General features: G+C 42.4%; 1 long non-coding RNA gene across 1 annotated transcript; it reads left to right on the top strand.

Moving 5' to 3' along the window:
- The first annotated feature begins 4,302 nt into the window (after positions 1–4,302).
- Positions 4,303–23,555, top strand: LOC122928394. The gene is made up of 4 exons (XR_006387882.1): positions 4,303–4,443; positions 20,671–20,751; positions 21,409–21,541; positions 23,108–23,555. It is a non-coding gene; the product is annotated as an uncharacterized LOC122928394 (long non-coding RNA).
- Positions 23,556–27,277: the final 3,722 nt, after the last annotated feature.

The following is a 27,277-nucleotide window of genomic DNA, read 5'->3' as shown; positions in this document are numbered from 1 at the left end:
TCTCAATATATTTTTTCTCGTATCTTTCCGCTTCATGTTCTAAATGTAGTATTTTCCCCCTTGATTTTTTTTTTTGTATTCCCGTGTATTTTATAATAATCCCTCTAATGAAGGCCTTTGCAGCCTCCCAAACCATGTTCGTTTCCGCTGAGCCCTCATTTATGAGAAAATATTCCTTTATCTCTTTCAAAATTTTGTCATGTGCCTCCGTTATATTTATTCAGCTTATATTTATATTCATACCTCTTGTTTTTTTCCCACCACCCGTTTTCGTGTTTATAATAATGGGGTTATGATCCGAAATCCCCCGTTGTCCATAGTTTACTCGTTCAATTTCTAGTGAACCTCTATTATTAGTGAAAGCTAAATCAATCCGTGATAGACTTTTGTGCGTTTTTGAAAAACGCAAGTAAGTTTGGGTGCATTACCCTCCAATATTAAAGACGGCACTGTGTACCTCACACCAAACATGGGAATATGTCACTCACCGGACTAACAGACGGATTAACTATATTAATTTCCCTGTCAAATATGCAGTGCACGTGTATCTAACACTAAAAATGAGTATATGTCACCCACCGAACTAACAGTACGGATTAACTATATTAATTTCCCTGTGTATCTCACACCAAAAATGGGTATATGTTACCGGACAAACTAACAGTCAGATTAGGGCTCTTTCACACCTGCGTTCTTTTCTTCCGGCATAGAGTTCCGTCGTCGGGGCTCTATGCCGGAAGAATCCTGATCAGGATTATCCTAATGCATTCTGAATGGAGAGAAATTCGTTCAGGATGCATCAGGATGTCTTCAGTTCCGGAACGGAAAGTTTTTTGGCCGGAGAAAATACCGCAGCATGCTGCGCTTTTTGCTCCGGCCAAAAATCCTGAAGACTTGCCGCAAGGCCGGATCCGGAATTAATGCCCATTGAAAGGCATTGATCCAGATCCGGCCTTAAGCTAAACGTCGTTTCGGCGCATTGCCGGATCCGACGTTTAGCTTTTTCTCAATGGTTACCATGGCTGCCGGGACGCTAAAGTCCTGGCAGCCATGGTAAAGTGTAGTGGGGAGCAGCATACTTACCGTTCGTGCGGCTCCCGGGGCGCTCCAGAGTGACATCAGGGCGCCCCACGCACATGGATGACGTGATCGCATGGCACGTCATCCATGCGCATGGGGCGCTCTGACGTCATTCTGGAGCGCCCTGGGAGCCGCGCGGACTGTAAGTATACTGCTCCCCTGCTCCCAGCTCCTACTATGGCAACCAGGACTTTAATAGCGTCCTGGGTGCCATAGTAACACTGAAAGCATTTTGAAGACGGATCAGTCTTCAAATGCTTTCAGTACACTTGCGTTTTTCCGGATCCAGCGTGTAATTCCGGCAAGTGGAGTACACGCCGGATCCGGACAACGCAAGTGTGAAAGAGGCCTTAGGGTACTTTCACACTAGCATTATTCTTTTCCAGTACCGAGTTCCGTCCTAGGGGCTCTATAACGGAAAAGAACTGATCAGTTTTATCCCCATGCATTCTGAATGGAGAGAAATCTGTTCAGGATGCATCAGGATGTCTTCAGTTCAGTCTTTTTGACTGATCAGGATGGAGATAATACCGCAGCATGCTACGGTTTTATCTCCGGCTCAAAAAACTGAATACTTGCCAGAATGCCGGATCTGGCATTTTTTTTTTTTTTACATAGGAATGTATTAGTACTGGATCCGGCATTCAAAATACCGGAAAATCTGAAAATTTCAAAAAATAATTGAAACAGATCAGTTTGTCCGTATGACAAACGGACAGACGGATCCGTTCTTCCAATGCATTTTTTAAGATGAATCAGGATCTTGATCAGTCTTAAAATGCAATTAGTTGGCATACGTTTTGCCAGTATCGGAACTGCCTGCTGGATTCCTTGGCCGCTAGTACCCTTAACTTTGTATATTAATTTTCCTGTCACGTATAAAGTACACGTGTATCTCACACCAAAAATAGGTATGTGTCACCCATCGTACTAACAGACGGATTAACTATTATAATTTTGTGTCATGGGTACAAAGATGGTGCATTGCACCCACAATAAATCACTGTAGGTCACCCAAAGAATTAACAGCCAGATGTATTATTATTATATTTCTGTGTCAGGGGTGCAAAGCTGGTGTATTGCACCCACAAAAAATCATTATAGGTGACCCACAAAACAAATAGCCAGATTCCTAACACTCTCCTTTGCTTCAGCTGCCTGCTTCCTGTGCCTGCACTACTCAGAGCTGATGGGCGGTGCTACACGTGATCCAGCTTGTATAGAGTCTGGGTCACATGATGCACCGGCCAATCACAGCCATGCCCTACAGCCTTTCAAAAGTTTTATTAAATGCCCGAACACTGAACTCAAACCCAAACTTTTCCGACAAAGTTCGGGTATGGGCCAGAATTTTACAGTTCGGGTTCGCTCAATACTATTTATAATCATATATCGTGCTTGTGAATAAAAGCAGTAATGTGTATATCAGCTTTCTGAGCAGATCTCAGTGTGTTAATGCTATAGTACATAGAGTATATGATATGTAGATGCTAGGACATAGCTCTGTCTGCTGATCTCTAGCCGTGTCAATCACGAGAAGAGGGGGGTGTTACAAAGCAGTGCTCAAATGATTGGCATCCGCCTTCTAATGCCCCAACTTGAACACAGATATCTGTGCAGCTATTTAGCATACAGAAAAAGAAAGGTATTGTTTTAATCAGCATGATGAGCCCTATCAGGCAGTATGTCTGGTTTAATAGGGTTGATCCTAGTGACAGAGCCGCTTTAAGATCTTTTGAGGTCTGAGGTCAGGAGGGCTTAAACTAGTGTCCCAGGGGCAAGAAAATTGTACTAGAGAAGAATTAAAGGCCATACATTAATTCCATGATTTCTGAAGATTGGCTGAAGCTATAAAAAAAGGGTTAATTTGTGATAGGACAGGCAAGTCACTACTTTATGAGCATCCTAAGGTGCCAATTTCATATCTGCTTCCAAAGATTCATAAGAACAGTAAGAAACCACCTGGACACCTGATTGTCTCCTGTATCGGGTTTCTGTTGCAACCTCTTGCTATTTATGTAAATTTCTTTCTGCAGAAGATTGTGGTCTGGCCTGAGGGACACTAATGATTTTTTAAATAGGATTGAAACTATGGATTGCAGTGATATCACATTTATGTGTACTCTAGATGTTCAGAGCCTATTGCTTTTCAGCTATAATCAATGATTTGCAACAATGTGTCTCAGATCCCCCACCACGTTACTCCCATGATCTGTCTGATTGACAAGATATAAAAGCGGCTCCTACTTTTTGGTTCTGGCCCAGGCATCTGTTAAATGGTTAGCCATTAATTAAATATAAGGCTACTTTCACACTTGCGTTCGGAGCGTATCCGTCTGGTGTCTGCACAGACGGATCCGCTCCTATAATGCAAACGATGGTATCCGTTCAGACGGAACCGTCTGCATTATATTTTACTAAAAAAGTCTAAGTACAATTTGCATTCAGACGGATCCGTCCAGACTTTACATTGAAAGTCAATGGGGGGCGGATCCGTTTGAAAAATGCACCATATTGTGTCACCTTCGAACGGATTTGTCCCCATTGACTTCCATTATAACTCTGGACGGATCCGTTTGCCTCCGCACGTCCAGGCAGACACCTGAACGCTGCAAGCAGTCGTTCAGGTGTCTGCCTGCTGAGCGGAGCGGAGGACAGACGGTGACAGACTGATGCATTCTGAGCAGATCCGCATCCACTCAGAATGCATTAGGGCCGGACGGATCCGTTCGGGGCCGCTTGTGAGAACCTTCAAACGGAACTCACAAGCGGAACTCCGAACGCTAATATGAAAGTAGCCTAAGGCTGAAGAAATATTTAATTGAGCAAAATTTCTCCTGGAAATAATAGCTAATCATTGTGAATTCAGTCCAGGAGCTGGTCCTACAGCAATAAGCCGACCACTAAAGTGACCGTGTTTTTGAGAAGTGTTTTTTTTTTATTATTTGCTGGGGGGCTGGGATGGGCAGACAAGTGTGAAGGAAGGAACTTCTTAGGAAAAGTAAATGATTAATGGGTATGTGTACAGGCATGATTTTAAAGAATTACACAATGTCGAATTTATGTAATCCAGTCATTGTTCAATATTTATTTAAGATTGAGTCAAAGAGAAATAAAAAGTGATTCTGGACAAACAAAAAATATACTGCATGTACATTGCTGAACCACTCAAAGGATATTACCTGTAATATGAACTATCTGAGAGAAAGGAGCAGTGAGCAGGCAGAACTCACCCCAACCACGCCTCGTAAACACCCATTTCCTGGAAAATCCTTGTATTTAAGACGGCTCTCAGTCTTGATCTCCAGCAGACAAAGAAGCTGTAAGCACACGACATACTCCAGCCCTAACGAAAAAACACAGGTATTATTAACTTAATTCCATATATCACTATATAATCCTTTGTCTTGTTTTTAATGTTTTTGCTTGCCTATTGAGTTTTGCATTAGAATAGTTTTTGTAATTACATTTAATGAAGTTTTAATTTAAGCGTTAAAAGTTCATACTGTGATCCCTTTTAGTATTTGGGAAGATTATTTTATATTTTTGAGACTTTTGAAATGTATTTGATAATTATTTTACACTTAGACTTGATATAGCTATATATATATATATATATATATATATTCTTGCACACTATATAGACAAATGTATTGGACACCTGCACATTACACCTACAGCATATAAACTTTTAAGACATCCCATTCTAACTCTATAGGCATTAATATAGAGTTCCCCCCATCCCCCCATGAAGCTAAAATAGCTTTCACTCTTCCGGGAAGGCTTTCTACAAGTTGTGTTGAAGTGTGTGTTCTTCAGTAGGGTTGAGGTCAGAGCTTTGCACAGGCAACTCAAGTTCTTCCACACAAAACTCACCCAACCATGCTTTTAGGGACCTTGCTTTGTGCAGTGGGGCAAAGTCATGCTAAAAGAGAAAGGGACTTTCCCAAAATTGTTCCCACAAAGTTGTAAGTATACAATTGTCCAAAATGTTTTGGCATGCCCGAGTATTAGGCTTTCCCTTCACTGGAACTAAAGGTCCTCAAAAACAAACCCATAGCATTATCCCTCCTCCACCAAAATGTCCATTTAGAACAATGTAGTCAGGCAGGTGGCGTTCTCCTGACATTCATCCAAACCCAGATTTATCAGACTACTTCAATAATACCAGGTGAGTGTGGGATCTAGGAGGGAAGACATTTTCCCAAACTGACTTTTTATAACAGTGCCATCCTATTACAGTACCATCCTCAAATTCAGTGAGCTCTTTAGAATGACCCATTCTTTCACAAATGTGTGTAAAGGCTGACTGAATGGCGAGGGGCTGTACATCTGTGGCAATGAAATGCTGGATTTTATACACCTGCGGCAATGAAACACCTGCATTTAATGAGTGAGAGATGTCCCAATACTTTTGTTGATATAGTGTATATTTTTCTTGGATGTTTTTCTAAACATGGAGCATATAAAATTATAGCATTTTGAAATATGTATATTTATGAACTTTTTAGCTTTTGGTCCAAAAAGCTAACATTGCTCAGACCTATAATGACAGAAGTGCAGATTGACAGCTCATTTGATGTGCAATTCCAACTAAAATCTTGGGTACCAGTATAAGGGCATATTCACATGTCGCAGATTTTTGGCAGGAATTTCTGTGACTATGCTGTTTATCTAAATGGGGTTAATTGAAATCCATGCACATGCTGCAGAAACAACCCCATTCAGAGGTATGGAATGGATTTATCAGGAACAGGAATGTATGCAACAAATCTGCCACAGAGGCAACAATCAGTTAGTTATAGAGCACATAGTAACCCCCCCCCCCCACAAAATAGTTAAATGTTCAGTTTCAATAAAATGTTATATTCTGTAAATCAAAAAGCTTTGCGGTTTGTGCAAATATTTTTTCTATTTTTGTTTTTAAAAAAGGAAATGCAAAAATATTCAACAAAACCTGGGACAATGAACTGACCGCGTTGTGTAATAATTATCATCATTATAATTATATAATGTTGTAAAATAGTTGAGCAACTTAGTGCTGCTGACCCATGTTTATCTATATATATAAAGAAGGACGTATATATGAATGTATGTGTGTATGTTCCGCGATCACTCAAAAACGCAACCATCGATTTCATCAAAACTTGGTATACACATCCCTTGCTACCTGGAAACAAATCTTGTGGGGGTCACAGATCTCTGGGACGTACCGTTCCTGAGGTATTCCCCCAAAATGACCTTCATTAGCCAATAAAAGCCTGCAAGTCTTTCACTTCATATCTCAACTGCCATACACACGGTCACATGTCCCTTATCAGCCAATAGAAGCTTGCAGGCCCTTAGTCTCCACATACACACAGTTTTACTCCTGGTTTCCATAACAACCCAGCCAACCCAAGTTGCATGACACATAGGGCACAACTACACTGCTACATGCATCCATCCTGGATGGATTGTTTTGCGACTGTCGTGTCACAGTCGCAGCATGTCGCATGTCGCAGTGCGACACCATAGCCTATCATTATGAAAATTGTTGAGGCAAAATGTCACGCAACACATGTCATCGTGTAGCCCTAGCCTCAAAGGGACAGGGCACTGTGGAGGTCACTGTTAAAGGGGCAGGCACTGTGGAGGTCACTGTTAAAGGGGCGGGCACTGTGGAAGTCACTGTTAAAGGGAAGGGCACTGTGGAGGTCACTGTTAAAGGGGCGGGCACTGTGGAGGTAACTGTTAAAGGGGTGGGCACTGTGTAGGTCGCATAAAGGAACAGGCACTGTGGAGATCACAAAGGGACGGGCACTGTGGAGGTCACTATTACTGGGACGGGCACTGTGGAGGGCACTGTTAAAGGGATGGTCACTGTTAAAGGGGCGGGCTCTGCGGCGGTCATTGTTAAAGGGGCGGGCACTGTGTAGGTCACATAAAGGGGCGGACACTGTGGAGGTCACTTAAAGGGGCAGGCAATGTGGAGGTCACTTAAAGGGGCGGGCACTGTGAAGGTCACTGTTAAAGGGGTGGGCACTATGGAGGGAACTATTAAAGGGAGCGCCAATGTGAAGGTCACAGTTAAGGGGGCGGGCACTGTAAAGATCACTTTTAACCCCTTCAGCCCCCCTAGCTTAAACCCCCTTAATGACCAGACCACTTTTTACAATTCTGCACTACACTACTTTCACGGTTTATTGCTCGGTCATACAACTTAGCACCCAAATGAATTTGTAAAATTTTTCAAATAAAACTACATTTCTATATACATTTTTCTCTAACTGTATTGTTCTACATGTCTTTGATAAAAAAAAAAAATGCAATAAGTGTATATTTATTGGTTTGGGTAAAAGTTATAGCATTTACAAACTATGGTGCAAAAATGTGAATTTACACACTTTGACTTTCTGAGCACCTGTCATGTTTCCTGAGGTTCTACAATGCCCAGACAGTAGAAACACCCCACAAATGACCTTATTTCGGAAAGTAGACACCCTAAGGTATTCGCTGATGGGCATAGTGAGTTCATGGAAGTTTTTATTTTTTGTCACAAGTTAGCGGAAAATGATATTTTTTTTTTCTTACAAAGTCTCATAATCCACTAACTTGTGACAAAAAATACAATTTTACATGAACTCACCATACCCCTCACGGAATACCTTGGGGTGTCTTCTTTCCAAAATGGGGTCACTTGTGGGGTATTTATACTGCCCTGGCATTTTAGGGGCCCTAAAGCGTGAGAAGTAGTTTGGAATTCAAATGCGTAAAAATGCCCTATGAAATCCTAAAAGTACTCATTGGAATTTGGGCCCCTTTACGCACCTAGGCTGCAAAAAAGTGTCACACATGTGGTATCGCCGTACTCAGGAGAAGTAGGGCAATGTGTTTTGGGGTGTATTTTTACATATACCCATGCTGGGTGAGAGAAATATCTCTGTCAAATGACAACTTTGTATAAAAAATTGTAAAAGTTGTCTTTTAGAGAGATATTTCTCTCACCCAGCATGGGTATATGTAAAAATACACACCAAAACACATTGCCCTACTTCTTCTGAGTACGGCAATACCACATATGTGACACTTTTTTTGCAGCCAAGATGCGCAAAGGGGCCCAAATTCCAATGAGTACCTTTTAGGAGGGCATTTTTAGGCATTTGGATTCCAGACTTCTTCTCACGCTTTAGGGCCCCTAAAATGCCAGGGCAGTATAAATACCCCACATGTGACCCCATTTTGGAAAGAAGACACCCCAAAGTATTCCGTGAGGGGCATGGCGAATTCCTAGAATATTTATTTTTTTTACCACAAGTTAGCGGAAAATTATTTTGTAAGAGAAGACTTAAATAAATACATTTTCCGCTAACTTGTGCCCAAAAAGAAAAAATTCTAGGAACTCGCCATGCTCCTTACAGAATACCTTGGGGTGTCTTCTTTCCAAAATAGGGTCACTTATGGGGTATTTATACTGCCCTGGCATTTTAGGGGCCCTAAAGCGTGAGAAGAAGTCTGGAATATAAATGTCTAAAAATGTTTACGCACTTGGATTCCGTGAGGGGTATGGTGAGCTCATGTGAGATTTTATTTTTTGTCACAAGTTAGTGGAATATGAGACTTTGTAAGAAAAAATAAATAAATAAATAAATTTCCGCTAACTTGTGGCAAAAAAGTGATCTTTATAGTGCCGCAGCGATTTTTACGGTGTTTTTGCAGTGATCAGAAAAAAAATTCTGTCACTGCGGTGGGGCGGACTGAACGCAAGTGTGCGCACAAGATCAGGTCTGATCGGGCGAACACTGCGTTTTTTGTAGAGCCTATAGAACATGTCCTATTCTTGTCCGCAATTGCGGACAAGAAAAGGCATTTTCTATATAGTTCTGGCAATGTGCGGATCCGCAAAATGCGGAAAGCACATTGCTGGTGTCCGTGTTTTGCAGATCCGCGGTGTCTGTGTTTTGCGGATCCACGGATCTGCAGATCCATCCGTGGATCCACGGATCCGCAAAACACATACGGACGTCTGAATGGAGCCTTACAGGGGGGTGATCAATGACAGGGGGGTGATCAGGGGTTAATAAGTGACAGGGGCTGTGTAGTGTAGTGTGGTGCTTGGTGCTACTTATTACAGAGCTGCCTGTGTCCTCTGGTGGTTGATCCAAGCAAAATGGACCACCAGAGGACCAGGTAGCAGGTATATCAGACGCTGTTCACAAAAGAGCATCTGATATACCTTTCAGGGGTTAAAAATCGCATCTACAGCCTGCCAGCGAATGATCGCCGCTGGCATCCTGTAGATCCACTGGTTTACCTTCAGTTCCTGTGAACACGCGCTCCTGTGTGCGCGCGTTCACAGGAAATCTCACGAGATGACGCGCCGGTGCGTCTAGGAGGAACAACAGGGCCGCCGCCAGGACGCAATCCTGCGTGCGGCGGTCCTGGGATGGTTAAAGGGGCTGGCACTGTGAAGGTCACTGGTAAAGGTATCGCCACTGTGAAGGTCATTGTTAAGGGGGCAGGCACTGTTAAGGTTACTGTTAAAGCTGTGGGCACTGTGAAGGTCACTGTTAAAAGGATGGACACTGTGGAGGTCACCGTTAAAGGGATGGACACTGTGGAGGTCACTGTTAAATTGACAGGCACTGGGAAGGTCACTGTTAAAGGGGCAGACACTGTGGAGGTCACTGTTAAAGGGGTGGGGTGCTGTATAGGTCACTGACATGCCCTGAGAAGGTCAATGTCAAGGGAGTGGGGTACTGCGAAACTCACTGTTAAAGGGGTGGGCTGCTGTGAAGCTCAAAGTTAAGGGGATGGGCTGCTGTAGACATCCCATTGTAAGGAGGGGGGTCAGTGTTAAGGAGTGAGGGGCAGTGGAGTTCACTGTTAAGGGGGCAGGGTGCTGTAGAGGTCACTGTTATGGGTGATACTGTGGATATCTTTTAATGACACACAGAAACATTAAATAAAATAGATGAAATATACCCGCGTGAAGCCGGGTCCTTCTGCTAGTTGGTGTATAAAAGAACTAGCAAAACATTTTTTTCTAATACTGTACAGACAGTGAATTTATGTTGTGATGTTAAATGTAACTAGAAGTAGGTGATTTGCATCGCATTCTTGGCTCCTGTGTTTTTACATGTCCTTACATCTCGCTATTATGCAATGCTACTGTAGAATTACGTAGAAATGCCTAAATAGATAATACCCAAGCAGAATACAGATCCAGACCCGATGTATGCCAGTCCCATAACAGAGAAGTGGATTGTAAGAGGAGAGCTGATGATATCAGAATAAGCACCAGATAGAAACCCAGAGTGTCCAAGTCATTAAACTAAAAGAGCACCTGGTGTAAGGGCTGTTGAGCTGTTACCTATAGAACAATATTTACTGCTTTGCATTGCTGTGGTTGTCCCTTACAAATGAGTATTGTTTCTGGAAACTGTTCACAGTAAAGAATCGCAGATGGCAGTTTCCTAGCTTGTCTAAACCTATGAAGGTGCACAATGGTATTATTCTAACCTCCCTTGCCCGACCTCTGCCTGTTTACCAGATTGACCTTGTGCTGCCTGTCCTGACTCCTGCCTGATTTTCATATTGACCCTGTGCCAGCTACCCAGACCTACTGCATGCCTACTGTACTGCATGAATTTTGTTTATGGTAGATGCCTGTTAGCACCCGTGCAGTGATGTCCATATACCTGTACAAGGGTGAAAGAGTGAACACCAGTTGACCACTTTAGATAATGCCCTCAGGTCATAAATACATAAGAAAGAATATGCCAATGATATTTATAAGAATATAAAGAGAAATAAGATGAAGAAACAGTGGATTGGAAATGTAAAGGACCACTGTAGTTTCAACAAACTTTGTATAAATTAATAGTACAGTTGAATATAAGAAACAATATGAAGGCAATTCAGATATGAATAACATTCTGCGTTATGTATGTCTTGAGTGGCTGCCAGCATTAAAATAAAATCCTGGACAACCCCTTTATAGAGACAGACATGAAGAAAAAGGGAGGAAATGAGATGCTAGATGAAGAAAATGACATTTTTCTCTGATAAAGATATATTACAATAAAAGTGTGCTTCTTGTGTTTGAGCTTGGCCCCAATATACCAGCGCTCAGCACCTATCGCCTGCTTTAACAACTAAAACTAATGTTACCCACCGACCTAATACATTTAGGCAGCAAGGCAGGCCTTCATCAGCAGATCTAGTCTTTCTGTAGAAGTATCTGTTCATAACTTAGTTATACTTTCCCAAGTAAACTACAGCAGCGATGAAAGCCACTGTTCTTATCTGGCTTAACTGCTTAATGACCAACGCCATACATGTACGGTGCAACTGGACGTGACTTAATGCCCAGCGCAGTACATGTACGAATCGCTGATCGGTTGGGTGCAGGAGTTGCGCCTGCCCGATCCTTGGCAGGGGTCCTGAAGTCACTGATAACCAGACCCCTGCTGTATGCGCCAGCATCACTAATGCCGTCGCATTAACCCCTGCACGTCTGCGGTCAGCAGGGAGCAGGGAGAAAGCAGCCATCGGGTCCCCGCGCTGCTGTGACAGGGACCTAATGGCAGGGAAGGCAGCCCGATGCCTTCCTTAGACATCATGGCTGCCTTCTGGGAAAGCCTGTGAGATTCAGCTCCGTGGATCTCATAGGCAAGCAGGCTGTAAGTGTATTACAGTGTGTAATACACTTACAGCCAATGCATATCAATGCAGAAGTATTGTCATGCATTGTAAAGGGGATCAGACCCCCAAAATTTGAAGAGACTGGGACAAAAAATAAAGTTCAAAAAAGAAAGTTTCAAGTAAAAAAAGCGACTTTTTCCCAAAATAAAGTAAAAAAAATTGTAAAAAATAGGGATGAGCTCCTACATAAGACAATCACCCAAATATATATGGCTCTCAGACTATGGAGACACTAAAACATGATTTTTTTTTGTTTAAAAAATGATATTATTGTGTAAAACTTACATAAATAAAAAAAGCATACATATTAGGTATTGCCACGTCTGTAACGACCTGCTCTATAAAATAAAATTTTCACATGACCTAACCCTTTAGGTGAACACCGTAATAAAATAAAATAGAAACGGTGTACAAAAAGCCATTTTTTGTCACCTTACATCACAAAGTGTAATAGCAAGCGATCAAAAAGTCTTATGCACCCCAAGTGCCAATCAAACCGTCATCTCATTCCGCAAAAAATAAGCCCCTACATAAGACAATTGCCTAAAAATAAAACTATGGCTCTCAGACTATGGAGACACTAAAACATATTTTTTTTTGTTTCAAAAATGCTTTTATTGTGTTAAATGTAAAAACAAATAAAACAAGTAGACATATTAGGTATCGCTGCATTTGTAACAACCTGCTCTATAAAAATACCACATGACATAACTTCTCAAGTCACCTTACGTCACAAAAAGTGTAATAGCAAGTGATTAAAAAGTAACATGCACCCCAAGATAGTGCTAATCAAACCGTCATTTCATCCCGCAAAAAATGAGACCCTACCTAAGACAAACGCCCAAAAAATAAAATAAAACTAGGGCTCTCAGAATATGGAGACACTGAAACATGTTTTTTTATTCAAAAATGCTGTTATTGTGTAAAAGATAAATAAATTAAAGAAAGTTTATATTAGGTATCGCTGCGTCCGTAACAACCAGCTCTATAAAAATACCACATGATCTAACCTGTCAGATAAACATTGTAAATAACAAAAAATAAAAACGGTGCCAAAACAGCAATTGTTTGTTATCTTATATAGAGAAACCAAAAATCATATGTACCCTAAAATAGTACCAACAAAACTGCCACCTTGTCCCATGGTTTCCAAAATTGGGTCATTTTTTGGGGAGGTGTGATACTAATCATAATTCATCCTGCAGTCCGATGCTCCATAATTCATCCTGCAGTCCGATGCTGCACAAGGTCAGAAAACGATCCCATGCCCTGACATGGTATTGCGCAGTAAAACAGAGGGCACTGCACGTGCGCGAGACTTTGGAAAACTAAGCCAAATTGCGGGCTGTCACTTAAAGGCAAGAGGGAGCGTGGTTACCTTGACTTGAAGCAAGGAGGCCACTGCCCCCTTGACTTCACGCTGACATGCAAAATAGCGCGGACGGAGGATAAAAGATCGTTTTCTGATCTTATGCAGCATCGGACTGCAGGTACTGCTGGCGGGTTTACATGCATTTAGGAGGTGACAGTTTGAAGCCTCATTGTCATTTCCCACATTGACAACATGAGAATAATTACATCTCCAAAAGCAATAACATTGACATAAGTACTAATACAATTGTTTTATATAAAGGTAATGATTAAATAGTTAAAAGCTAATAATACTATATTTTTTACATAAACAAGCATGGGAGTGATTTTCTTTGGTAAACAAATCTGAGATTACAAAGGCGGAGAACCTACAACTTCCTCACCCTAGTAGTTCCAGCTTCAGGCCTCATGCGGTCCGCCAAAAAACGGACCTGCAAAAAAATACGGATGACGTCTGTGTACATTCCTTATTTTGCGGATCGGAACAGCTGGCCCCTAATAGAACAGTCCTATTCTTGTCCGTAACGCGGACATTAATTATTTATTTATTTATTTTATGCACTTATATAGCGCTACTATATTCTGCACTGCATTACAGACATTAGCTTCCAACTGTCCCCAATGGGGCTTACAATCTAAGGTCCCTATGAGTATGTCTTTAGAGTGTGGGAGGAAACCGGAGTCCCCTGAGGAAACCCACGCAAACATGGGGAGAACATACAAACTCCATGCAGATGTTATCTTTGGTCAAATTGGAACCTAGGACCCCAGCGCTGTAAGACACCAGTGCTAACCACTGAGCCACCATGCTGCCCATAATAGAACACGTTCTATTGTTTTGTGGAACGGAAATACGGGCACACGGAAACGTAATGCACGCGGAGTAGCATCCTTTTTTTTTTGACTCATTGAAATGAATGGTTCCGTATACGATCCGCAAAAAAAAACGGAACAGACACGGAAAGAAAATATGTTTGTGTGCATGAGGCCTAAGGGTACTTTCGCTAGTTCACGTGTAACCCTGGACTGCTGCGCAGTACTTTTAATCTGGTTGCCTCCTGCCATGCACTGCGGTGCTGCCGCTGGAACTCCGCCCCACCCCCATTATAGTCATTACTGACGGAGAGGCAGTCCGGGGGCACATATGAACTAGGGCTAAGACGGATCCAACAGGCTGTTCACCCGCCGGAACAGCCTGCCGGACTAAGGAACAAACTTGGCCTAAATCTTTAAGTGTGTATTGATCCCACTACTTAGTCAATCAATCATGTTATTTAGACATCTATCTCCACCCATAAACATTATCTCGATCACTCCAAGATGACACCAGTGAAACTGCCTGCTTAACTGAACTGGAGAGAAGCCAACTGAAAGCAGATACCAAAAATGTATATACTGTATCTACTTTGGCCATTTTATGAGGATCCTTGTTTTAGGATAATCACAGGTAGTTCTCAGAGTGCACATTTTGGACAGATCTTGAAGATCATGAAGATCTTCATGAATGGTGATGAAGGTCCTAACAGTTGCCATTGATGACCTGATTTTGCAGCCTAAACTGACTATTGCAGGAGAACCTTTGTTATGAATGAGAGAGCTATAAATCTATTGACATGATCAACATTGGTTTCTGTTCTTAGCAGAGTTAGGAAGCAGAATGTAGACTGTTCAGTAGGGCTGCGCATCTTCACTCGTCTCACGATTCGATGCGATTACGATTATCAAGTCCACGATTCGATTCGATTCGGCGATGCATCACGATGCATCAAGATTATTACCCAAGTCCCCTTGTTTTTCAATTTTACATCAAAAAATTAATTCAATCAGTCAGAAATTGCACAAAAATATTTATTTGTATCTGCTATTTAAACAAATCATACCAAGTTCCCTGCATATCATATAGCAAAGTCTGAATGAACAAAACAGTGCAGCAGACAACAGTATTTATTTAAAACAGTACTGTCAGTGTCTCTGTAACATTAAACTGTTGTGCTGGCCTGGCTGGTGCAGTTAGTTTATAAGTTTTACAATAGTTTTACCATATAATATATATCTTATATATTATATAATATTAAACAGTACCTACAAAAAAAGGAGCACTTCAGTTCCTGACTGTAAAACATCACAGTGAGTCAGTGAACCTATAACACAGTCGGTGACTGTGTTATAGGTTCACTCACTGTGATGTTTGCCAGTCAGGAACTGTCTGTCACACAGTGTGTTCAAGTTGTCTGTGTTGCAGAACTTCCTGGTTCACCGTGATTGTTTTGGCAGCAGGAGCAGCACCACCACCACCACCAGCACCAGCACCACCACCAGCACCACCACCACCACCACCACCAGCACCAGATGGGTAGTACGTCTAGATCAGTGCTATAAGCTCTCAGAGTTGTCACTTTACAGAAAACGTTACCTGCACTGAGCACTCAGCAAGCACTCTACCACGATACATCAACTGAAGCCAAGCCATGCCACCATTAGAGGAAGCTGGAAAATCCTTGACAGAATACATTTTCAACTGAATCTGAAAACCTTGGACAAATCTTTATGGGATCACAAACACACACCACAGAATACCAGAAAAAAAATAAACACACATCCTCCTCACTGAATCACAATGGTAAAGGGCAGGCCACAGGACGGGCAATGTGGCACAGCCACCATAGTCAGACATGATGTCAGAAGGTCGGTGTGTGTTTTTTTGGTTTGTGTGAATGTGTATTTGTGTGATCCAATAAAGATTTACTCCAGGTTTTAAGTTTCAATTTATTCTTTCAAGGATTTGCCTTCCTCTGGTGGCTTGGCGGGCGTCAGTTGTCTGGAATTAAATACAGAATTCTTTTGGTTGAAGGTTAAACCCCTAAACAGAGTCAGAAATTCACAGAGCATGACAGACACATTGGGAAAACACCAAAAAACACGTCAGTGTAAAAATACAAAATGGATCGGACGGACAGTCGCATAATAGAAAACCATTCTCCATCTCCTCTCCACTCCAGTGCTGCTAAAAGCTAGAATAATATCATATATTCTGATTAATCATCACAGTGAACTTAGAATATATGATATTATACAATTACAAATATACATATTATAACAAAATGTTACATTCATTGATCGTTTGCAATTGCCACGACCTGCCGACCACTGCCAGTCACCTGCAGGCGGTCACTGCCAGTCTGACTGCCAGTGCCACGACGGCACCCCACCAGTCAGTCAGTCACAGTGACTGAGTGCGTTCCGTTGAGGACGAGAGTGGCATAACTGGCGTTAACCGTTAAGTAACTGGTCTTGTTGACAATGACAGGGATGGAGTTGGAGTAACTCGTCGTGAGGGAGGGGTGGGGAGGAAAAAGGGAAAGGGGGGGAGGAAAAAGGGAAAGGGGGGGGAGGGAAAGGGGAAAGGGGGGGAGGAAAAAGGGAAAGGGGGGGAGGGAAAGGGGAAGGGGAAGGGAAAGGCGAAGGGGGGAGGGAAAGGGGGGGAGAAAGAAAGAAAGACACAGAGACAGACAGACAGACACAGAGACAGAGACAGACACAGAGACAGACACAGAGACAGTCAGACAGACACAGAGACAGTCAGACAGACACAGAGACACAGACAGACAGACACAGAGACACAGACAGACACAGAGACACAGACAGACACAGACACAGACAGACACAGACACAGACAGACAGACACAGAGAGACACAGACATACACAGAGACAGACACAGAGACAGACACAGAGACAGACACAGAGAGCGGTAAACGGAAAAAGAGATAGAGAGACTGAGAGGGAGACAGAACGAGAGATAGAGAGACGGAAAGAGAGATAGAGAAAGACAGAAAAAAGGAGAGAAAGAAAGAAAGAAAAGAAAGAGAAAGGAGAGTAGAATGAGGTAAAATTGAGGAAAGGACTAGTAGGACTAGGAGCCGGAGGAGAGGAAAAGTTCTCCTCCTTTCCTCCTCTAGTCTCTCCCCTTTCCTTCTCTCTCTCTCTCCTTCTTTCCTTCTCTTGGAGAAGGAAGAGGGAGGAGAAGGAAAGAATGAGGAGAGAGGGAGGAAGGAAGAATGAGGAGAGAGGGAGGAAGAAAGAATGAGGAGAGAGGGAAAGAATGAGGAGAGAGGGAGAAGAAAGAATGAGGAGAGAGGGAGAAGGAAAGAATGAGGAGAGAGGGAGGAAGAAAGAAAGAAAGAAAGAAAGAATGAGGAGAGAGGGAGGAAGGAAAGAAGAAGAAAGAAAGAGAAAGAAGAGAAAGAGGAGAGAGAGGAGGAAAGAATGAGGAAGAGGAAAGAAGAGGAGAGAGGGGAAAAAGGAAGGAGGGAGAGAGGGAAAAAGGGAGGGAGAGGAAAGGGAAAAGGGAGGGAGGGAAGGGAAAGAGGAGAGGGAAAGGGAAAAGCGGAGGGAAAGGGGAAAGGGAAAAGGGAGGGAAAGGGAAAAGGGGAGGGAAAGGGAAAGGGGGAAAAGGGAAGGGGAAGGGGAAGGGGGAAAAGGGGAGGGGGAAGGGAAAAGGGGAGTCTGGCAGGGGAGACAAAAAATTTCAGTGGCAGAGACAATGCTATAAACAAAATCTATAAAATTAAAAACACTGCTCAGCATTTGGGAACATGTAGATTTTTCTGTAAGAACACCAATTGATCTACATGGTCTGGTTTGAGGGCGCTTCTTTTTGCAGTTACCACATCTCCTGCAGTGGAGAAAACCCGCTCTGCAGACACGCTTGTACCTGGGATACACAAGTATTGCTTTGACAGCCGAGAAAGGAGGGGAAATATGACCTCATGCTTACGCCACCAGTTCAAAGGGTCCTCAGTGAGAGGCAGAGGTGGGGCTTTACAATAGTTTTCCATTTCCTCTTCAGCCTTGGCATAGGGGGTCTTTTTGGGTTCTATTGTACCTTCAGTGTCAGTGAAAGACTGTCCCAGCAAACTCACGAGCAGCGATCTGGCCTTTTTGGGAGGAGATGGTGGAGATTCAGAATGGTTGTCTTCGATGGGTGAACTGTCCTCTTCTTCCAGAGTTTGTTTTCTTCTAGGCACTTGATGATCCTCTTGTGTCCTCTCACTCTCTGATGTAATCTGTGTTTGAACAAAAAAGAAACGGAAAAAAAACAATAAGTAAAAACACAAATGTCAATGCCTTTGATTCTGATGGGGTGATGAAAAAGCACAGGAAGCGGACAGTACAGTTCCCGCACCGCATCAGATTCAGAAGCGTGGTAGTGCTACTGTTGTTTCAAGAAGAAACATGATGGAATTCTTCAAATTAACTTAATTACCTCCAAGGATGCAGCTTCCTCAGTGACTCCTTTAAATATCTCCAATCTTTCTTCATCTGTGAGGATGAAAGGCAGTCCCTTAAAGCGAGGATCCAGTGCAGAGGCTGTATGAAGGATCTCCTTCTCGGCCTCACTGCTGTACCTCTTCTGGAGATCTGTTCTAATAGAATTCTTGATCTCATGGATCATGGGTGTGTCTCCCATCGTGTCTGTCATGCTCTGGAGAAGTTGTGCATTTATAGGGGCAATGAGAGAAACTGTTGGATTGCGCTCTTCTGACATCAGCATGGTTGCATCCTTCATTGGCTTTAATGCACTCACGGCGTCCTCTGCATTTGACACATCTGTTTCGTTTAGAGTGCAGAGATCGGACTCTCCTCTTCTGACTTCTGGAGACAGCAAGGTGGCACAGACTGCAGGTTGTTGTTCCAAGAACCTCTCGACCATGTCGTATGCACTGTTCCATCTTGTTGCCACATCAGTTATCAGCTTATGATTCTTCAGGCCAAGACATTTCTGTTTCTCTTTTAGACAGTGGCTTGCTCTAGTGCTGCGGTGAAAGAATGTGGATATCCGACGTACTCTGCCAAGAAGCCTAGAGAGAGTGGCCACTTTCAACGCTCGCTGGGATGCAAGATTCAGTGTATGGGCGAAGCATTTCACATGGGGGAATTTTCCAACTTGAGCTGCAACTATCATGTTTGACGCGTTGTCGGTCACAAGCACTACAGATTTATCGGACAGCTGCCATTCTTCCACAACATGAGAAAGTAGCTCTGCCAGATGAGCACCCGTGTGAGACTCATAAATGGCTCTAGTTTGCAGTACATGCGACAAAATCTGCCAGTCCTTACTAACGTAATGTGCTGTTATTGTAACATAAGACTCTGTCGTGACTGAAGTCCAGGAATCACACGTTATTGCGACTCGACTTGCTTGGCTCATTGATGCAATTATCTTAGCTTTGGTTTCGTGGTAGAGTGCAGGTATGACGTTTTCTGTAAAGTGACTTTGTGACGGGATCTTGTAACGCGGCTCTATCGTCTTCAAAAGGTAGCGAAACCCACTGTTTTCCACAACAGAGTAAGGGCGCAGGTCCTTCGCTATGAAAGCTGCCACAGCTTTTGTTATTCTCTTTACCTTTTCAGAGTTGGGCGGCAAAGTTGACTGTAACATTGCATCAATTCTTGGCTGATCTGGGTTCATTTCCTTGGTGGTGGTGGTGGTGGTGGTAGGTTTTAGCATTTCTGGGTGAAAACGGCTGACGTGGTTTCTCAGATTAGTAGTATTCCCTAGATATTTAATTTTTGTGTGACAGATTTTACACCCAGCGTATGACTTGTCCAATTCGTGCTTCCTACTTTTTTCATAAAAGCCAAAATGTTCCCAGATGTTTGCTTTTAAAAAGCTAGGTGCATTTTTTATCTCTCGTTCCTTTTGTTCTACTTCTGCCATTTTTATTTACTAGCAAATGCAATGCATGCCAGGCATCTATGTGAATTTGTGAGTAGGGATGACACAAGTCTTGACGTGACGATGATGTTGTCAAACTCTGTCAGTTTGAAAAAAATAAAAATAAAAATTTGAGTGACTAAGCCTAAAGCCTGCCACGAGATCAACAGAAAAAGTAACACTGCTGGCTGCTGGTGGTGGAGCGATTCTCCTCCTGCCTGTGGTGGACTGGACTGAGCCTGAGGAGTGAGGAAAAACGGACAGGTGAGGTGACAATTTTTTTTTTTAGGTACGGTAATAACAGGCAGTGACCAGCTGCAGTCTCTGTGAGTGGTGTATCTGTGTGATGGTCACCTACCTGTCACAACAAGGTGGCAGAGTCTGGCACCGTGGCACCTGCGGGTCTCCTCTCCTGCTGCCTGTGATGGATGAAGGGACTCGGAGTGTGCGACACAGGGGGAGGGGGGTGTCACTGTCGTCACGTCAGCGGGAGGCGGGAAAGAACTTTTTTTTCCGACTCGGCTCTGCACGGCGGACGCGACGCTGACGTCATCAACATGCATCGATTATTTAAAGCAACCGCATCGATGCAGAATCGCCGGGGGTCGAATCGCGATGCATCGCTGCATCGATTATATTCGACAGCCCTACTGTTCAGCCTCTGTGGCACTATAGATGAGGATGGAGTATGTATACAAATTTGTGAACACAAGTTGTGTCAGAACAAATGTCTCAGTCTGTCATTTTTTGAAGTGTAATTAACCTATGCCAGCATTTGGATTTCTTATGACCAATTTTAGTATTTTGTCTTTTGCAGCTGTGAGACATACTTTTTGGTCCCTGAAAATTATAATAATGGGTAGAGATAAAATGAAGTCCACATCTAGAGTCCACAATAGTAAGTAAAATAAGTCATAACATATAAAATCTTGCATGCGTTTTTAACATCTTAAAGTGGTTCTTCAATTTGGACTTGTTAGAAAGGTTCCTTGACAATAAGCTGTTTACAAAGTGTCCTCCCGTTGGGACCCCCTGTGATCTGCTATGATCAGCTGTTATCTATGGCGCAAACTGGCACACATATCCGTTTTTGGCACATTTAGATGCGCCGAGTGAGGAGTCAATTATCAGTCAGGAACCATTAATTCAACAACTGCCTACTCGTAAATGATGGTGAAGAGCAGTATTAGAATGCAGTGATCACTTCCACTGTATGGAGATGAGCCATGGTATTATGCAGTGCCCATTCAAATCAATATGTTATTCATACAATGCAGGACAGGAAAGGTCCTTTTGAGTAAAAAAATGTTCTTTCTGACTGCTCTTCACTCTGACCAAGAGATAAACAGAGGGCACTTTGATATTGACTCAACATTCCCTAATTTAGTGTTGGTATTTGGTTTGAAAGTACGTTTTTTAAACTGGACAACCTTTAGGTTTATTTTTAGCCCCCATAAAACACTTTAATGTAAAGATCAACGCATCTACGAAGAAATTATGAAGGCAATGCACACTGATGACCCTTGTATCAACTTATATTCTTTTATCATTTTAGTTGCTCAGCAATTTTTGTCCAGCCTAAAACGTAAACAAAAAAAAAATGAAACTACAGATGGAAATGATGGAAAAGTACCCACAGCAAAGAAAACTCCTCCCCAAATGCACATGAATTTAAAAAGTGACAAGAGGTAGGTGAGCTTAAAAAAACACTATGCCTTTAAAATGCTTGCACAACCAAATGAACAATGTGTCAAAAAGCCCTATGCTTTTATTAACGTTTTTTGTCCATTATTCAGTTTTTAAGGTCCACAATATATCTGGATAAAGGTACTGACTGCAGGTACCTCTAGGGGGAGCTTTTTGCATATGGATTGATGCAACTAGCATAGAACACAATGGGAGCGATAGTCTGTACACAGTGAGCTCCCCCTAGTGGGTATCCACTGTAACAGTGACACAGGAAGCAGGGAAAGCAATCAAGTGCTGAACATTCTTATCAGGTGCACTATAGTTTATTGAATTGAAACTCTTAGGTTGAAGGTTCTGATAAGCAAGGAAAATCCCACATAGACAATAAAACTGACTAAATCTAACATGTTCTTGTAGGGTAGGAGGGCAGGTTGATGATGGAAAGAGGTTTTCAAATGTGGTAGAGATGTAAAAGAAGGAGAGGGGGCCTCTGAGTGACAAAGAAAGTTGGTTGACACTGAAAGCTGTAAGCTACTTCTTGCTCCAAAAAGTTATCTGGGATATACAGTTCAAGGCCGTTTTAACACATTTGTGGGCCCAGTGCAGAAGTTTTAATAGTGGCCTCCCCACCTTTCTGAACATTTTCACATCCTTTACAGTAGTGATGCTCCCTTAGTCCCCCCACACAGTAGTTATGTCACCTTACTGCCCCCTCACGTTTGTTATGCCCCCTTAGTTTCTCCTCACATTAGTTATGTTCCCAGATGCCACCCTTTAGAGTAAGAGTTACATAGTTAATATGGTTGAAAATAGACATAAGTTCATCAAGTTCAACCAAGGCATATGTGGGTACGAGAATCCCAGAAGGAAGTGAGACTCAGATTTCTACACATTTTCATGAGCATGACCCTTTAGTGCTCCTGACACAATAGTACTGTCCCCTTTACAATAGTTTGGACCACTCAGTGCTCCCCTTATAATAGCGTTGCCCCCTTAGTGCCCCCTCACAATAATGCTGCCCCCTTAGTGCCTCCTCACAATAGTGCTGCCCCCTCAGTGCCCCTCCACAATAGTGCTGCCCCCTCATAATAGTGAAGAGCCTGTAGTTTTAATAAAATAAAATTGTAATCACCTAGCCTCCTTCCCCTGATGAATGGAACTCATTATCCCCCAGCGTGTGCGCTCTCCTGCTCAGCAGGCGTGATGACGTCACTGTATCACACCTGCTGGGGAGAACACAGGCCCATGAATCGTAGAGCAGGCAACTGAGGGCTCCCTGCTTCACCAATCTATTCCGATGTATACACTGACAATTGAAATCAGGACATACCGCAGCCTTCACGGGACCGTGGGACAGCAGCTGAAATCTAGAACTGTCCCACTGGATGTGGGATGAATGGGGGGCTCTGTACATTTGCACCATTTGACCTATGGTTAAGGCAGCAATGAAACAGTTTAGTAGTAACTCACTGCATAGGTTGCTGATGCTTGCTATATCTGTATTCTATTGACTACGCTACATCACTGAATGAAAACTTATTTGTATATTTTGCCTCTGTTCGCAGTTAGTCAAGTTATACATCCTGATGATCTGAACACTGTACCAAGAACAGGAATTCTGTATTTTTATAACTTGGACATTTGCATTCATAGCTGGAAGATCATTATGTAACCAGCCCGTGGCCGTTGGTATCTTCGCATTAGGGTCTTTGGCAAGTCTACCCCTATGGGCATCATATGTTAAAACTAGTGCATATGGTACAGAATGAGATTCTGACTGGTTACTATGGGCAATTTTTCATAGATGAAATGATTTTTATCTGTATATCTGTAATGATATTTCATTCTTGTATATATGCTGACTTTTTTTTATAAATCAATAAATTGACAACTACATTAGGATGATAAATGTATAGGCTGACATGTTTACTTTGACTTGATATTTTTTACACTTTCTATTCTGTACTGTAAAGGACTTTTGTAGACTATATTTTAATAAATGCATTTACAAAAGTATGGTTTCTCGATTTTTGTTTTTCAGACCATAAAACACAATGGGGCACATTTACAAAAAGTTGATTTAAAGGAAATGTGTCACCAAACATTTTATCTGCCAGTTAAAACCAGATAGTGACAGTGAAAAAGCATGAGGGAGGAAGAAGAAAGGTGCTCACATGATCCCGAGAGGAAGTGGGGGTGGGAGGGCTTGTCCTGATTGGGTCCCAGGCTGACAGACAACCTGGATGAGCCAATCAGTGCTGTAGCAGGCAGTCAGGTGCCCTTGCAGAACGCCATTCTTTGTTGGGCTGTGAATAAGGGTGGATGAGCATTGTCAGACAGAAAAACGAGCTGAGGGACGGCTTCTATTCTACTGCCTGGAAAAAAGAAAGGAAACACAGAAATTAAATAATACACAAAACTATTTTACGTGTTTTACCATCAAGACAAAACATGTAGCATTTGAAATCTCAATGGGTACACCTGAAATACTAGTCCAAACTCTATGTCAGGCCATCTTCACATAGTTCATTTAATTCTTTTTGGTTTAAGTTTTGAAACCAGCATATATTTGTCTAACAATACGCAGGGTAGAGAAAAAAAAGTGACATAATAGGCATAAATTCATCTCAAACAACAGAGAGGTACTGGAATCCATCAGTGACTCTGAACGTACATCAACAATGAAGAATGTATATCTCAATTATCAACGTACTTGGATTGGGATGGAATGTAGAGAATTACAACTTCTTCTTTGAAGTATCTATTGAAGTGAAAGTTGCAACTAGACTTACCATTCTTTCCGCAGTGGCTTCTATATTTGATCCATTAGGATTCTTGGCCGCAGTAATCCTCAGAGCAAAAGAAATACTGCAAGACAGAAGTTGGGATGGGACGAGCCCATATCTGAAAATTTGAGGCCAGAGTTGGATAGGAACTTGACAAAAAGGATAACGTCTCACTACTCCACTCAAGTTGGAACGTCTTATACAGAAGTTAGTTGTTCTACTTGAGAGTGATAAAAGACACTTGGAAGTTGAGAACCTGTTGGAAAATTCCTCAAATTCATGTTTAAATCCTACAATTAAGAACATAGAATTATAGGTAATTTTGGTGGGAGTGTAGCTGGCCAGCTAAGACATGTCCTAGGTTGCTAATATAGCTTGTGTGTTTAAACAGCTAGACCTGCCAATAACCTTAGTACAGTTCCTATGTTTATAAATTAAAGGGGTTATCCAAGTTATTTTTTTGTTCTTTCTATGTTTCTAACTAGGCAAATATAACAACTTTACAATTAACTCACTTTATCTGCCGTGCCTGGTTTATCAGATTTGACTGAGGGTCACATGACTTGTGATGTCAGCTTCTCTCCCTGCTCTGATAAAGTTCGTTGCACAAGCCTGTAAACGAGACGTCACTGTGCTGGCCACGCCCCCTTCACTGTCAGGCTGTCTGCTCTCTCCTAGGATTCTTAACCCCTTCAGCTGCACAGACTGGGTAGCTGCAGGCAATGAGGAGACAATGCTGGGCACTGGAGCTGACAGACTAGAGAGAGCATTGCACAAGTAGGTAGGGGGAAGATCCTGTGTGTATTAGCAGTGTCATTATACAGCTGCGACTTATAGTTCTACACATACAAGTTGCTGTTGATTCTCCCAGCACTCAGGGCAGCTCTTGTATCCACTCCCTTAGCAGTGTCATTATATAGCTGGGACTTGTAGTTCTACACAAACAACATGCTGTAGAGTCTCCCAGCAGGCAGACATGTCACTCAGGGCAGCTCTTGTATCCACTCCCTTAGCAGTGTCATTATACAGCTGGGAATTGTAGTCCTACACATACAACATGCTGCAGAGTCTCCCAGCAGGCAGACATGTCACTCAGGGCAGCTCTTGTATCCACTCCCTTAGCAGTGCAGGGGGAGAGGCAAAGATTGTTTTTATTGCATGTTAACAAGGGCCAGAAGAGAACCAGGGAAATGAGGAAATATATTTTATTTTTTTGCCTGAAACTTGCTTAGCTTAGTATATATTGCTGCCCATCAGATTTTCAGTGTTATATATTTTTTTTTTCATAACTCGGACAACCCCTGTAAAGACAAAAGCAGAGTTATTTACTGTGACTTCATGTTTGGATGTCATATAACTGTTACATGCAGTGGATATAAAAAGTCTACACACCTCTTTTAAAATGTCAGGTTTCTGTGCTGTAAAAAAATGAGACAAAGATAAATCATTTCAGAACTTTTTCCACCTTTAATGTGACCTATAAACTGTACCATTCAATTGAAAAACAAACTGAAATCTTTTAGGTGTTATGAAACCAAGGTTGAACCAAGGTTGAACTTTTTGGCCATAATTCCAAAAGATATGTTTGGTGCAAAAACAACACTGCACATCACCAAAAGAACACCATACCCACAGTGAAGCATGGTGGTGGCAGCATCATGCTTTGGGGTTCTTTTTCTTCAGCTGGAACTGGGGCCACGGGCTCTGTGCGTGGTTCCAGGAGGCGGGGATGGCCAAGGTGCACTCACGTCATCAGCGCGTCCGGCGTCGCCCGTTCCCGTGGTAACCACACTGGGGCTGAGGGCTGAGTTGATCACTTGGTGCTCGGCTGTATTGGAACTCAGGAGTCATGTGGCGCTGGCCACGTCACATGACTCCCCTAGCGCCCTATTTAAACAGGCAATGTGCTAGCCACAGATTGCCTGTTATTGAGGTCCTTCCTGCGATATTACTTACCTGGTTTGTTGGTCCTGCTTGTCTTCTAATTACCTGTCTGTCTCATCCCTTGGTCTTGGCATTTCCTCCTAGTTCTGACTTCGGCTTCTCCTGACGATCCTCCGCTTGCTCCTCTGGTACCGTGCTGCTCTCTTGGTTTCTGACGTGGCTTGTTTGATTACTCTGTTGCATGTATTGTCTGTCTTCCCTGCACTAATCCTAGCTGAGCGTTTGTTGACCAGTTGTCCCTTGTTGCTAGGACTTGCGAGGCAAGTAGGCAGGGACAGGGGTGCGGGTTGAGCTCAGTGGTCACTTTCCCACCCCCTGCCAAGTTGAAATGTGCCATGCTGATAGACTCATACCCAAATAGACTGAGTGCTGTAATAAAATCAAAAGGTGTTTCAACAAAGTATTAGTTTAAGGGTGTGCACACCTATGCAACCATATTATTTTATTTTTATATTTTTTCTTCCCTCTACCTAAAAGATTTCAGTTTGTTTTGCAACTGAGTTGTACAGTTTATAGGTCACATTAAATTAGAAAAAGTTCTGAAATAATTTTATCTTTGTCTCCTTTTTTTACATCACAGAAAACTTACATTTTAACAGGGGTGTGTAGACTTTTTATATCCACTGTATATTGTGTTCACAGAAACAAAAAAGATAATATGCCTTTTAGACTTATTACATAATGTAAGGTAAGCTCAATGACACAGCAGAAACAACATAAAGCATAGAGTTAAACTGTTGTTGCTGGGCAGGAGTCTTGACCAATCACAGCCAGCCTCACACACAGTCTGTGTGGGAAATTCCCCTAGCAGGAACTGCTAGAATCATTACAGAACAGACATTCACTCTACTAAGAGCTGTGTTTTATGGAAGCAGTGAGGCCAAAAATAGGTATTTAAAACTGTTATATAATGTTCCATATTGTTAATATAGTGATTAGAACTGTATACTGAACCAGTTATATGTGTGTTTACTTACAGTTCCACCAATTGCAAAAAACAAAGTT

The sequence above is a fragment of the Bufo gargarizans genome, chromosome 2 (genome assembly GCF_014858855.1).
Source record: "Bufo gargarizans isolate SCDJY-AF-19 chromosome 2, ASM1485885v1, whole genome shotgun sequence".
NCBI lineage: Eukaryota > Metazoa > Chordata > Amphibia > Anura > Bufonidae > Bufo > Bufo gargarizans.
The sequence above is the reverse complement of the archived record's forward strand: the minus strand, read 5'-3'. Positions and strand labels throughout refer to the sequence as shown.